The following is a 12,740-nucleotide window of genomic DNA, read 5'->3' as shown; positions in this document are numbered from 1 at the left end:
GCACAACCTCTGGGCAGCCTGCTCCAGTGTTTTGTTACCCCACAGAAAAGAAATTTTCCCTCATGCTCATGCGGACCTTCCTATGTTCAGGTTTGTGTCTGCTGCCACCTTTACTATTGCTGGGCACTGTTGAAAAGAGCCTAGCCACATCCAATTGACTCTCATCCATTAGATATTTATAAACATTGATAAGATCTCCTCTCAGTCTTCTCTAGGTTGAACAGCCCCAGCTCTTTCAGCCGTTTCTCATAAGGCCCCTAATAATCTTTGTGTTCCTTCATTAGATTCTTTCTAGAAGTTCTTTGTCTTTCTTGGACTGAGGAGCCCAGAACTGGACACACAGTACTCCAGATGTGGCCTTATCAGGGCAGAGTAGAGGAGGAGGATCACTTCCTTCAGTGTCCTGGCTGTACTCTTTTTAATGTATCCCAGGATACCACCGGCCTTCTTGGCCACAAAGACACATTGCTGGCTTGTGGCCAACCTGCTAGCCATCAGGATACCACGACACCCAGCTCCTTCTCCATAGAGCTCCTGTTCAGCAGGTTAGCCCCCAACCTATATTGATGCATTCAGTTATTCCTCCCCAGGCATAAGACTCTACGCTTGTCCTTGTTGAACCTCATGAAGTTCCTAACTGCCAACTCACCAGCCTGTGCACATCTCACTCAATAGCAGCATAGGCTTCTGCTATGTCAGCCACTTCTCCCAGCTTTGTATAATCAGCAGACTTGCTGAGGGTCCAGTCTGACCCTTCATCCAGGTAACTGACGAAGATGTTGAACAAGACCAGACCCAGCACCAGGCTCCGGGGAACATTGCTAGTTACAAGCTTCCAGCTAGATCACAGGCTTCCACGCTGCTGATCACAACACTCAGCGCCCTGCCCGTCAGTCAGTTCTCAACCCACACCAGTATGTACTAATGTATGCCACACTTCCTATGAAGGGTAACAAGTTCAAAGACATCATCTTTAGCTACTGAAGCTATGTTGTACATTGCTGAAGCTGGGATTGTCTCTTGGGATAGTGTTACATCTTGCTTGCCTTGTTACACTGCTAAAGAAAAAATGTTGGGCTAAATGAGGCACCGATCTTGTCCAGCACAGACATTTTTATGTTCTCTTAAGACAGATGAGAGATCACTGTATGGGAACTGCTGAATCACAGCCTGAACCTCTGATTAATCACCTGAGGTGAACAATGAGTCAGCCATGGGAGCACAGGTGAAGGCAATTCTCCTGTGCTGCCGGAAGGGGTGGAGCCTGGCTGCACCTCTCCTAGGCCCATTTAAGAGCTGACTGCCAGTGGGGAGGAATCTCTTCTGTTGATCTCTTTTCTCGAGTTTCGTAGTGAGCCTAGGATACAGGTAAGTGTTCTATTTATTCTCCTTTTGGTATAATCATTGTTTAGCCGAACTCTCTGGGATATTTTGTAATTATAATATCTGTATGTTCGTTGATTATACATTCACCAAAGTAGAAAGAATGATATCTCAACTGTACTGAAGCAAGACATCTGTATTGCCTTCAGTAGGAATATGGAAGTTTTCACTCAAAAGCTGTTTCCAAAGAGGTCTCTTTCAAATACAAATAAGTTTATGACTGAAATGGGAATGTGGCGGTCAACATAAACTTACAGAGAGATTTCAAATCTCCTCATGATGGAAATAGATTAGAATTAATTCATCATGCTGTAGAGGTGGGTGGGAAATGTGCATGGTCAGACATAGAGATACTTCAATTCAATGGCTTAAACTGTGAACTGCCACTTCAACACTTTCGGTTCTATTTTTGACTGAACCAGGACCATGGAATGAGACCAAGGCCATGATTCTTTGCTACTGTATCTGACACATTGATTCAATTTGTCTGGAAAAAGTTATTTTTTGTTGTGTGTGTGTGTAACTACAGCTTACCACTTCTGTGATGTCCAATAATGTTTCCTGTTTTATTTTCTGAAGTTAATTTACTGCACCTCAGTGAGTCTAAGACAAGATTATTTTCCTGACATTTTAGCAAGTAAAACGTGATTCTGAAAACTCGACGAAAATCACGGTCTAACCTTTCCCAGCATAATGATAATAATTATACTATTTACAGGAAAAAAATTGCTTTAAATTGGATAGAAAACACTTACGTAGAAAAATGCTTTACCAATATGAAGGAAGAAAACTTAGAGTACATTTTCATAGTTAATTTTGGTTAAATAGGTTAATGAATGTTTTCCACATGGCAGCTAATATTGCCATGTGGCTGCAATCAGATCAAGGCTGCTGGGAGCAAATGCTGCTGGTTCCATTTCAGTTTGTTCTTGGATTCTGTGTGTGATTTCTGGAGACGACTTGTGTTATGCCTAAGAAATAGAGAGTTCCTAATATGGTGCTTCTTTAGATGGTGGATTTGCATTTATTTTGTGGATTTTATGCATGCTGTTTTCTGCATTTGAACTGAGAGTCAGAGCAAAGCATCCCTCTCTCCAATCTAAGCAAGTAGTGGGTTTTCAACAACAAAGATGTGGACTGACATAAAATCTGATGCTTCACCCAGAGTGCTCAGTTGCTGGGCAGGAATTAAGCCTTAAGCAGGTAAAGTAGTGCATTAATATACTGTGTATGCACCAGCATCTTTGCCAACACCAGTCTCTGTTCAGCTGGGTACTTATGGGGTAACTTCTTACCCTGAAATTCTTTTAGGTGTGAGATTTATTTTTTGCCTTTTCTTTTTTGCTTTGTGCTTTGTAAATACCAGTTTGTGGTACAAAGACCTTCCAAAGTGTTGAGTTTTTATTAAAATGATAATGTCAGAACAACAACTGCTCAGCTCTTGTCCCTTGTTTCTTTCTTGGAGCCCTGCAGAAGAACTTCAGTCATATTTTAATGACTTTCCTCTGTACTTGACGGTGCTTATAATTTTTTTAAAATAAAAAATGAATCTGGTCTTTGTAATCAATTGACAGCAGGAGCTGAGATTTCTGAGAAAGCATCAGAGACAGTGACTTTCCTGACAAAAGTCTGCCTCAGGAGAGCTGCTTTAATCTTTTACTCATTCTATCTTTTTCCTTGCATCCAGGTTGTAGCACTGGAGTCCTGGGTAAGCCTCAAAAATACGTGAAGGAAAAAAAGGACTTTGAATTCAATCCATCGTTACGGCAAATAATACTACTGGGGTGGCAGCAGTTTCTCTGTTCTTGCTGTGGAGCTTCCAGATTGCAGCTACTCTGCAGTACAAGCTGCACATTGTGTAAAATGGGCTTTGGTCTGAAACAACAGGGGCAGTAATTAAACTTAATTGAAAACATATCTATGAGGCAGAGGGACAACTGTCCTTAGGAGCATTACCACAGCTGCATCTTTTCTGAGTAAAGGTAGCACTACTGGTAGGAAAATAAATACTGGATACTATTGTTAAGTTAGTGTTGTGTAAAATCCAGAGCTGTACTGCAAGAATTTGCAGTAGAACCTTAGGATAAGTACAAAGAACCTATAAGGATGAATATTAGTTTAACAAGACGTGTATTTCCTTGCTGTTGGTTCTCTACATGTTGCTTCACTGTATTTTTATTGTTTGTGTCTAGCCAGAAGGAGAACCTGATTAAGCAGACCAATTTTTCCTCGTCTCCTATCTTCCCTGCATGACCTTCATGTTTTAGAGTGTTAGGTATTTCCATCTGCATTCTATTATGAAATCCAGATTGTTTTCTGGAAGTACATTGTTCCTGATGAACAACAAGAGAAATACAGGTTGTTTTATGACAGCCATGCTCCTGAGTTCTTGCCAGTTCATTTTATGGGCTGTTAGGGGCTTCAAAGCAATTCTACCATGTAGAACCTGCTGTTTCGAGAAACCCTGGGGCTAAATTTCCTGCAGGTCTGCAGATTCTCTGCCATACGTACGTGAGCCAGGGGAGATCTGGATCAGTTTTGCAGGTGGGATCTGAAGCTTTTGGACTCACTTTAATTTTCAGCTGAGATTCTTCAGTCTGCAGTATCTTCTAGCACAGAGTGGGGATGCGAGGATCCCCAGGAGCATCATCACCTCATCCACTTTGTTCTCCCATACTAGAATGGCAGTGAACAACAAGTTCAGAGCCATTGTGTTGCCCATGGGACCTCCTGATTTTGCAGCCAGAGGGTAAAGATGAAACTGAGAGCTATGGGGAGATTCAGTACATTGTGCAGATCTAGTGTGACAAGTGGGGAAAGACAAACCTCACTGCTTCAGATGTGTGTCTCTGCAGCAAAAAGCCTGGTAGTCCTAATGACTTCTGGCTTTATGACACTCCTGCCTTTATAATGCTGTGTCTGGCAGATGATGTCCTCTTCTGAGCCAGCAATCTTAGGCCTTCAGACCCACTGTTGGCAGAGTGGGGAGCAACTCAGCTGTAAACTCCAGCACTCCTAACTTCCTTCAGTCAAAGGAGCCATTTGACATACCTCACAGCTTGTGCTCATATCCAACAAATTAAGAATTTTTACTACTTCAAATAATTGTACTAAAATTCATTTTCAAGTGAAATTTCTACTTTATACTAACCATTTAATTCTGAAAACAAGTATTATTTTTTTCTCATAATTTTAGAAGTACTCATAAAGTGGAGGTTTTTCCTTTAGTCCAAGTAAGAATTGGCTTTTCACCAGAAGGGACCTGGGTCTCTTCTGACACCTTTAAGACTCTACTGCTTGGTAACCAAGAGCATCCTTCAGCATACTCATGCTGATATACTTTATCTCATACTGAATTAAAACAGTTCCTTGTCTATGGCACTTGACAAATTATTGTATTACCATTTTCATTCAGAAATATTAAATTTAATTGTGTGAATGCTGCAGCATTTGTTTCACTGACATATCAGCATCAGTCTGCTCTGTTCAAATTCTTTCAGCTCAAATATCATCCCCAATTGTCTCTTTGGGATTAGAACCCTCAATAGTTCAGTCTTCTTTAAGTTCTCCCTTTGACATTCACTTCTATTTCTTATCAATGTTTACTGCAATTATCTTAGTGTATGTTTATAAAATGCAGACAAGGTCTCCAATTGTGTAAATATTTGACTTACATAAATACAACTCGTAACTACTGCTTTTTCCTTCTTTCTATTTGTTTGTGTCATACTAGTTCTGCTTCCAGGAGTAATTAGACTTAGAGTTTTTCAGGAGAGGGAACACATTTTTTTGGATTGGTGCAGTGTGTGTCAATATTGACTAAAACCAGGAGACACAGCTATGTCATAAATAAATAATAACGTCTCTACAGAATTTTTCATCACTTTAATGGCTATGTGATCTCTGTGCGTTTTTGCTATGTAGTAAGTAGCTGTAGAAAGCATTGTGATAAAGTCAATAGAAGTATGGTATGGTAATGTAAAATTAATGAGCTAGACGGTAATCTTTTTAGGCAAATTGTATTCTGTAATACAGTACACCCTCTCAATTAGTCTCTTCTCAGGAGCCAAGAAATCAGTATATTTGAAATGCACAGTAAAATTGACTGCGTTACTTGGGAGGATCAGTGTAGCTGGTAGTTGAAGTACAATAACCTCCTATGAAAAGTAATCTTATAGTGAAGAGTGTTCTGGAGTCACTTCATAGTACATTCATGACTGTGTTTTAGAACTCTCATAGGTATTTGTTATTAAAGGAAAGGGGGCATCAATGATTTTTGTTATGCAAACCGAAGTTGGAAATCTGGTTTACTGATGTCTTTTGTGTGTTGCCAAATAACTGTTCAAGTCCTTTACAAAGATATGATTAGGAGAGGGCATAAAAATCTGTGCCTTATTCTCCATGTTAATTACCTTCTAAATCACTAATGCAGAGATTTGGATTTCCTTACATATAACACAACTGATATCTGAATCACTCGGTAATCAAAATTATCAAGTAGAAAAGGGTGGTGGCATGCAACTGTTCTTCCACAAGATTATATCCATGCAGAAGGGCTGGAGAAAAAGGATCCTTGGCATAAAGAAACACATGGAATGTGGACAGTTGACAAGGAATAACATGAAGTTGCTTTATCTATTACTTAACACCAAGCTCAGGTTCTTTCAATTTTTCGTTTGCCTTTTTTTGCCTATTATATGCTCTGAACAACATGGCCTCACACATGTAATCATTTCAGCTTTATTTACCGTTAACACATAGGAGCTACAGGCTTATTTATAAAACTCACTGCAGTAGCAGTGATGTGAAGAACATATTTGATCTTATAGTTAACTTGGAGAAATTTCCAGTGTCTTTAATGAGCTCCATGACAATTTGATTGAAGATTGTCAGATTGGGTTTATGTCTGATGAAAGAATAGGAAAGAAATCTGTTAATGGAATAGATTCTGGAGGATACGACTTAAATCTGGTTTACATCATAAGAGAGATTCATTTTGGTCTCCAACTATAGCTCAGCGGACATTAATCTATATTACAGCTTTGTAACCAGCAAAAGCAGAATTCTGTGCCTGAGATTAGAATACTGACAATGCAGTCAGCTGTGAGTCAAGCAAAAACTAGTAATATTTCTTCAATTTTTAAGAAAATTTTGATCAGATGTCTATTTTGTGAAGTTCAACTTCAATTAGTCTCTCCAATTTGGAAGGAAGGTAGATTGTTTTGTGTTCCATTTTACAAACCAGGTTTAAATATGGCGTGATTCATTTGGAAGTTTTGGGGGAGACACACTGTAGTGTAGAAATGAGACTGATCTGGACCATATAGGAAATGAAGTTTATGATGTGTTTTAAACTGCTGTGTGCTAAGATATTATTCTAACTCTCAAAGAAGCAGCATCTCCACAAGGCAAACAGTCAAGGCAGAAGAACATTAGAGACATTGCAACCTATATCTTCCATCATATATCCCCGAAAGATTAAAAGATGAAAAATACCTTTTTTCTTTTTTTTTTTTTTTCCCCTCAAACTTCTGTAGAAGCTAAAATAATATTTTCTCTTTTGCTCTATCTTGCTGTTGTTGTTTTGTTATGGTTTTTTTTTTTGTTTGTTTGTTTTTGAAGGGGAGGACTATCTCAATGTTGTGTTTCAGCAGTGATGAAATTTAATTTAATGGAGAGACGTTACTTGGAGAATATCCCGTACTGGCCATCCAGGAATGTGTTTTCTTTCATTTCAAATAGTAGCCATCCCTTCATGTCACAAGCACTTGTAGTCTACAGTGTAAATGGTGTCTACATTAATAAAATTCACTGTATGAGGAAGTTAGTGAACTATGGTTTAGTTTTTCTATTAACAGTTTTGTGCAGTCCATTCTCATTTAAGTCTTAAGCAGTGGACTATTGATTGTATACAGAAAAAAATTTGACATCTGCAATTAGGAAAATCCTCTTCTGTTCAAATGGCAATTCCTGGAAAATTTCCTGCCTCTTTGAGTTCTGTCTGGAAGTTAATTCATCAGTAGGCACACCACTGGGTCCAAACCTGTTCTTTTTGAACTAAGTGGGAAGGTTGCCACTGGCTTCTACAGGAGCAGGTGCACGCCCCTAATGAGGTGGATAATGGAAACAGTGTATGCAGAAGAAGCCTGGACACAGTCAGGAATAGAAACATCGTGAAGGATTTCTTAGAATCCCGGAGCTTGTGAACAATGCATTGCATTGACATTTAAACATTGACAGGAAAAGTGAAGAGATTAAGTGGAAGAATAGAACTAGACAAGAAGATATTGTCACCCTGGAACAATTTTCTTCTTCCTTGGAAAAGATTATAAAAACCTTGAGTAGGGAGGAGGGAAAGGGCACTGTGATAAATGAGAGCACCTAAGCCACATTAGATCGGCTGATAGCATAGTCATCTTTGCCAAAATCCCTGAAGACCTTGAAACACTGATGAGAGAATTAATCATGATGAGTATGGTTTGGGTAATTAGGAGAGGAAGAGCTGAGCTGGAAGTGAAGCTTGACCCTAAGCCTCCACCCTGTATTGTAATCAAGAGTAACACAAACCTTTCCAGAAGTATGAGGAAAAGGCAAAGGAAGCTTTTTCACCTCATTTCTCGTTGTATCTCATCGAAGCCGGGAGAGTGTGCTGTGGATAATCTCAGAGTAGTAACAACTAAAATAGCACCGGAACAGCGAGACATTATGAGTTTAAGTCAGTACTGCAGCCCCAGTAATTAGCCCTGCTTCTCAGCAGTGAGGAAGGGCATGTTAATAAGGATGAGTACAGTACTGTGCTCATTCTATGGAACTGATTCCAGGTGATTCCTTGCTTTGTGCTAGTCTACCATGGAGAAGTAACAGATCCCGTGGCATTAACAAGGGTGTATCTAGCATAGCAAGATCTAGCACACAGCAAGGCCAATGTGTCATCTCCTGGCCAATCATTTGCCAGCAAGCTGCAGGAGTTGAGCTTGAAAGAGCTTCATGGTATCTCATGCAAAGGAGAACAGAGGACAGGGTAGGAAGAAGAATACTATATGCCTTCATTCTGTCATCTTACTGCATATCAAATGTGTCACCCTCAGAGAAAAGAGCTTACACAGAAGACCCAGGAAAGATAAGACTTAGAGATATTGATGGGTACTACACTGAGGCTTTTTTGCCTGTGTGATGAGTGCAGAGAATACTCATGGCCTCAGTCCCTGGCTGTCTGACCCGCAGGTGGGTGTTAGTGCTCCCAGAGCCAGTCTGTGCTTTGTGCAGGAAAAAATGGCGCATTCTGTGGTTTGGTCTTGGAAGTTTTTTTTCATATATTTTATGGTGGATTTTTTTTCTGGGAGGAGGCAGCTGGGGGTGGTGTTTCAAAATGTGGCTCTGAGCCTGAAAGGAACTCTAGAGGGGCATCTTTGTTGGACACAAAAACTGTTTTCCTCTTCACTCTAAGTGTTTTATCTTGGCCACAAACCAAAGCATACCAAATGAGGAAACGAACATCATTCATTATTTGTCTTCTTGATTGGCAGAGTTGTATGGCCGAAGGCAGATGTAGACCTCTTGGGATGCTACAGCTATCATGGCAAGAAATTTTTCCAGTCAGATATTCGAATGAGATCTGAGAGCTCAATGTAATTTGCCTGTAGTTTTATTTTTAGTGATTTCACTTTTCTGGCTTAAGTATTGCATTCCCTTTTACTGTCAGGATTTATTACTAGCACTTTGTGAAGTGCAGCCAGTTCCAGTCTTCTGACTCCTTCTTCCTAAACTTAATTTTTGTCAATGGAATAGTTTCCTGTAAAATGTCTAATTGTTGGTTTATTGGCAGATTAAGTCCAAGAGCTTTTTAAAAAACTGACTAAGGACGGTACCAATTATGTGTCTGGTGCCAAGTCCCTTACTTGCTAATGGAATAAATGAGAATTTCAGCTGTCTGGTTTTTTTGGACAGTGACAAACTTCAAAACATTAAGCCACTAGTTCTTAGCCACAGTATTGGTATTTGTCTTTCTATAACTGCACTCTCTGATACCTTTAATATTTTTATTTACACAACATTCCTGTTGATAGGAAATGTTATACTTATTTTGCAAATGGAAAACCACAACCTCAAGAAACTACAGCCAAGCAAGATCAGAAAGTACTTCACACAGAGGACAAGAAGCAACCTTTCTAAGAGGATAAAGTAGGTTATATGGGTGTGCTTTTTATGATAAAATTGAGAACAGGCCCTCAAAAACGGAAAAAAGGGAAATGCATGTTGCACTTTTGCATCTATACCAGGAGATTTTGTTCTTTCAAATGCTTGGATAAAATCATAGTTCTAACTCCTCTAGCCTAAATGTTTTTCCTTGGCCATGTTACCTGGGACGGAGACTGAGGCAGAGCTTCCAGGGCCAGGTCTGATGCAATCCCTAGCACCGAGCTCTTTCCCCAGTCTTTCCCTACCGACCTTGGACTTGCCTTGTTGCAGGCAAAAATGGCTTCAAAAATACCAGTGTAGTATTTAGGTACAAAATGCCGATTTTCAAATTTATGCTCAAATTTATGTTTTATCTAACTCTTAAAAAAAAAAAAAAAAAGCTACAATCAAGTAATAGGTAAAAATGTATCGCTTATATTTTGGTTCTGAGTTAAGTCACAAAGAAAACATTTGTGTATTATTTTCTTTGGGGAAAATGCCATACACTTCTTTAATGAAACCTAATTTTAAGTATTTATTTTTCTTCACCCCTCTAAAACACAAACAAGGTCAACAAGTGAAGTCAGAATTGTGTGTTCCTGAGTTTGTTTGTTTAAGTCATGATGCAGCTGCCAGGATGATGAGTTATTGGCTGCCAATGCAGTAAGTATTGATCATAATCTTCCAGAATTCATCCTTCATATGTGTGTAAAAACAGAATATGCTGTGAAGTGCAGAGCAGAATTAATTACTTTGTCTCCAAGGGAAGAGCAGATAATTACCAAATAACATTTCTATCAAAGCTGTAGCTGAGTCCTGAGTGTTACGTGAGGCAAATTCCACCCTCCTACAAAATGAATAAACTTGTCAGTACTTTCACACAAATTAAACCTTGTAACTTTTCACTAAAAATCGTATTAGGAATGTCCTCATTTTTATAATTAATATGAATTTCTTTAAGGGCAAGAGAAAAAAGGGATGTTGGAAAGAGTAAGCAAATATTCAGAAGTCTTGTGCTCTCCTGTGGATATTTTTAACAGATTCATTTTATGGTTTTAAGCGTAAAGAATTCTTTTATCAGTTCTTGATCAACACAGTTTTAAAGACTTCCATACCAGTGTGCCGTGTGCTAGGATGCTTAAAATATACATTTTGGAAGCAGTATTGTAGTGAAAAGATAATTCATGCTTTCCATTAATCCCTTCCCTCTTATTGACATAAATTACAGCTTTGAGACAAGGAAATGATTGAAACCCTCATAATTTTATGTACCAGCCTATGTTCAAAAAGCAGTGGAGATTTTGCAGCTAACAATATTTTGCTGGACATCCCAACTGTTTTAGTGAAACTTAGATTACTTGCCAGAATTCAGTGGAGATGGCTCCTGTCAGAAAAAAATACTGCACTGGGAATTGTCTGTGCAAAGCCAAATTCCTTGTTTCAAAATGAAGAAATTTATATTAGAAGAGTTTGAATTATTTACTGGAAATAAAATACCAGCGAAGGCAGCTTTTTTTTTTTTTTTTTTTTTTTGCTCTGTTTGCAAGTTAAGATCAGGTTTTAGATTCCATGAATATATTTGTTATTCAGAGGTCTTTTCCAATAAAATGAAATATTCTTCTGTGCAAACTGGCAGGTTGTTGTACAGGACTGGTTAGCTGCATACCACATGGCGGAATTAACACCCAACTGTAACTCCCTGAACAGGTGTGCAAATGCACTTTCCAACCCACCAGCCTGTTAGGAGCTGCAGCTACCACAAGGCCTTCCCTCAGCCTCCTCTGCAATGGAATGAACGAAGCCAGGGACCTCAGCTGCTCCTCATACTTCTTGTTCTCCAGACTCTTCACCATCCTGGTTGTTCTCCTTTGGAACTGCTCTACATGTTTTATGTCTTTCCTATATTGTGGAACCCCAAAATTTGCCAGCAATGTGAACACGTGGAGTGGTATTCACTTGTCATTTGAATGACCATCTCATGACTAGCTTAAAGGTTTTCTTTCTTTTGTCTTACTTCCTCAGCAGCTCCTTCCCACTGCCTCAGCAGGTGAGGAATTGCAGTGAATAGGCCAGAAGCACATCTTGTGGGGAGATAAAAGGACAACTGTTGCTGATACTGCTGCTGCAAAATGAAGGCATTATTTCTGTGCCCTCTTTCACTTGTTCTCTCAGCTTCTGGTTCCTGAACCTTGTGGTTATGAGCTGCCTCAGCTGTGTCACGTGCAGCCCATTTTCCTCCCTATTTTGCTCCACTGGAACTCATTTGGCTCTTCACTGGGGTGGTTTAACTCACTAAGTCTGTACAAAACTGCTGCTGTTCTTTAATCAACTTCATTTTATGCTGAGCTGGTGAGTTAGTGCTTACAACAGTGTTGGATATCAGTACTACCCTGATAGGAAGCATCTTTGACATACTGGTTATGCATTAACACTGAACTTAAAAGTGTATTCAATGACTGGAGAGACTCTTCCCTCACATGTGTAACAAGGAACTTCAATAAATGGCTAAATAAGTTATGCACCTTCTGAAAAGGCAGATTTATTAGAAATAATATTCACAAGTTGAAGCAGTCATACTCGCAGGCAGACCACAGTGAGGATCGGTTTAATTATCTGTTTTCAGAGCCTTTCACTTCCCTGAACCAGAGGACCCCAATCTGGGGCAGATTTAAGTTGTGAGAGGGCTATGGTACACCATGCACATTAGGACTGTGGAATTACTGAATTAATGGCTAAAAGAGAAAGAAAAGACATAGGCACAATTAAAGATGCAGTAATCTCAGACTCCTGGGATTAATAGAAATTTTGTGACAGACTTCAAAATAGGGACAATAGTTTCTTAAGGTCCATTCCCTGCTTTCCTTTAGAAGAAAGAATGGAAATGACGGGAGAACACTGAGGCTCTAATCACTGAAATATGCTGAAATAACCAGCACTGATGCAGCTCCTGTGGACAGTGTTTTATTTGTCATATATTCTGGAGTTATGAAGTGCAAAACAGTCTTCACACTTTAAGAAATGCACTTACTGTGGCATGGGATTGTACAGTGTCTGGGAAAAACACTGGACCTTGAATCAGGGTCTCCTGGAAGGCTGCCCAAGTGAAGGTTATGAAACTGTCAGGAAAAAAAAAAAGGAGGAAAACAGCTTGGGAGAATGAGTAGATCAGAAGGACAAAA

At 39.4% G+C, this 12,740-nt stretch overlaps 1 long non-coding RNA gene across 2 annotated transcripts; it reads left to right on the top strand.

Moving 5' to 3' along the window:
• The first annotated feature begins 1,330 nt into the window (after nt 1–1,330).
• LOC122189685 lies at nt 1,331–12,078 on the top strand. 2 transcript variants are annotated; one of them, XR_006181931.1, is made up of 5 exons: nt 1,331–1,368; nt 8,910–9,011; nt 9,450–9,564; nt 10,131–10,224; nt 11,269–12,078. It is a non-coding gene; the product is annotated as an uncharacterized LOC122189685 (long non-coding RNA). The 2 variants fall into 2 exon arrangements; XR_006181930.1 differs by lacking the exon at nt 8,910–9,011 and having other exon boundaries at nt 1,334–1,368.
• The last annotated feature ends 662 nt before the right edge of the window (nt 12,079–12,740 follow it).

The sequence above is a fragment of the Lagopus leucura genome, unplaced genomic scaffold, assembly GCF_019238085.1.
Source record: "Lagopus leucura isolate 7727_CA_CO unplaced genomic scaffold, USGS_WTPT01 Super-Scaffold_100157, whole genome shotgun sequence".
Lineage (NCBI taxonomy): Eukaryota > Metazoa > Chordata > Aves > Galliformes > Phasianidae > Lagopus > Lagopus leucura.
The sequence above is the reverse complement of the archived record's forward strand: the minus strand, read 5'-3'. Positions and strand labels throughout refer to the sequence as shown.